General features: G+C 36.7%; 1 non-coding gene across 1 annotated transcript; it reads left to right on the top strand.

Moving 5' to 3' along the window:
• The first annotated feature begins 268 nt into the window (after positions 1-268).
• Positions 269-373, top strand: LOC128292021 (small nucleolar RNA R71). The gene has a single exon (XR_008282005.1). It is a non-coding gene; the product is annotated as a small nucleolar RNA R71 (small nucleolar RNA).
• The last annotated feature ends 1,921 nt before the right edge of the window (positions 374-2,294 follow it).

The raw sequence follows: 2,294 nt of genomic DNA, 5'->3' as shown, positions 1-2,294 counted from the left end.
ACCAAGTAAACCATCAATCTTTTTATTTAGAAGTTCTACCTAGTTTGACAGCATAGTAATCGAATCGACATTATAAACGCTTGGTTTTTTAGTTGGCCTAGTCCTCATGACTTGTCATTGATAGTTATTCAGTGACATCTCTTGAATAAATTCATAAGCCTCTTCAGGTGTTTTGTTGTTGATGGTTCCCCAGGTTGCTGCATCAATCATTTGCCTTGTTGAGGGGTTCACACCATTGTAGAATGTTTGAACTTGCAACCATAGAGGTAATCCATGGTGAGGACACCTTCACAGTAGGTCCTTGTATCTCTCCCATGCATCGTAAAGAGTTTCTAAGTCCATCTACACAAACGAAGAGATATCATTACATAATTTGGTTATTTTAGCCGGCGGGAAATATTTTAATAGAAATTTTTCTGTCATTTGTTCCCAAGTAGTAATTGACCCTCATGGTAACGAGTTCAACCACTGTTTAGCTTTGTTCCTCAATGAAAAAGGGAATAACTGAAGACGAATGGCATCGTCAGAAACGCCATTAATTTTAAATGTATCGTAGAATTCCAGGAAATTTGCCAAGTGAGTGTTTGGATCCTTATCTTGCAAACCATCAAACTGAACAAATTGCTGTATCATTTGAATAGTGTTAGGTTTTAGTTCAAAATTATTTGCAGAAATAGCAGGCCTAACTATACTTGACTTAGTTCCTGTTAAAGTAGGTTTAGCATAATCATACATAGTACGCGGAGCAGGATTTTGATTTGCTAGTTCAACGGGTATCACAGGAGGTAGCTGATTGTCTTGGTTTTTAGCCATCTCCTTGGTTGGGGTTTGAATATCATCCTCTTGCTCGTTCACTGTGTATCTTAAGCTTCACCTTATTTCTCTTTGGTTTCTGCGAACTGTGCGATCGATTTCTTCGTCAAAAAGTAGTGGTCCTGACGAGTTTCTTCTAGTCATAAACTAAAAAGAAACCTGCCAAGATAAAGAAAAAGTAAATTAATAAATAATAATAAAAATAAAATAAAATCAACTTGCAAGTAAATGGCTAAAGTAATAAAAATTAAGTGTTTCTAATATCTTAGTTCTCCAACAACGACGCCAAAAACTTGATCGCGATTTTCGTGACAGGTAAGTTTTATATATTTATAACTAATCATTCTTAAAACTAACTATTATCATGGTGTAGGCAAGTGTACCTATCGAACAGTAGTATAGTTTTAGTAAGACCGGATTGTCGAACCCAAAGGAACTAAAAGTACTAGTAATGACTGTCTTTTTATTATCTAGCCTAAGAATAAGGGGGTTTTGTTTTAACAAACTAATTATCTAAACTAAGAATTTAAATAAAATAGAATTGGGGAATTACTTTTGGGAAAACGATTGAATTAAGACAATACCTAAGGAAGAATCCACCTAGACTTCACTTGTTATTCTGACTCCGAATCGGACGATTTATTCATTTAACTTGTTCCGTAGAGATCCCTAAGTTATGTTATTATCCCTATTCAAGACTAATAACGTCTAATCCCTAGATTGAATAATTAAGACTTTTCTCTAATTAACACCCTAGGGTTGCATTAACTCGATCTATGGATCCCCTTATTAGGTTTCACCCTAATCTGGCAAAATCTTGTCACCCTATCTCTAGGCGCGCAATCAACTCCACTTAATTATGAAAAATGTACTTTTAGACAGGGTCTATTCCTCCTCTGAATAAGAGCTTATCTTGAATTAGTATCCTGTGATATCAAAACAAGAATTAAGAACACATAATTAAGAACAAGTTAAATATTTATCATACAATTCAGAAAATAATAACAAGATTCGTCTTAGGTTTCATTCCCTTAGGTATTTAGGGGATTTAGTTCATAACTAAAAAGGAAAACATCTCAAAAGAATAATGAATAAAAAACATAAAGAAAACCCAAAACTCCTGAAGGGAAATTGAGGGAAGATCTTCAGTCTTGATGGTGAATCCGACTTCTAAGATGGGTCAATCGGCTTCCCTTGAGCGGTTCCCTGCCTCCTTTTCTCCGTCTCCCTTTTCCTCTCCCTTTAGGGTGTATTTATAGGCTTTGGAATGCCTAAAATCCCTCAAAATTAGCCTTTTCCGAATTGGACTCAACTTGGGCTCCGTAGGGACACGCCCGTGTGCGACTACTTCAGGCCGTGCTCGAACCTGTTAGAATGGAACGGGCGTGTGTTCTACCCATGTAAGTCATGCTTCGATTCTGCCAAATTGACACGGCCGTGTGGTCTACCCGTGTGAGGAAGTCTAGGCTGTGATGATTTCG

Source organism: Gossypium arboreum, chromosome 4 (genome assembly GCF_025698485.1).
Source record: "Gossypium arboreum isolate Shixiya-1 chromosome 4, ASM2569848v2, whole genome shotgun sequence".
Taxonomy (NCBI): domain Eukaryota; kingdom Viridiplantae; phylum Streptophyta; class Magnoliopsida; order Malvales; family Malvaceae; genus Gossypium; species Gossypium arboreum.
Note: the sequence above shows the minus strand (reverse complement) of the source record. Positions and strands in the feature narration are given on the sequence as shown.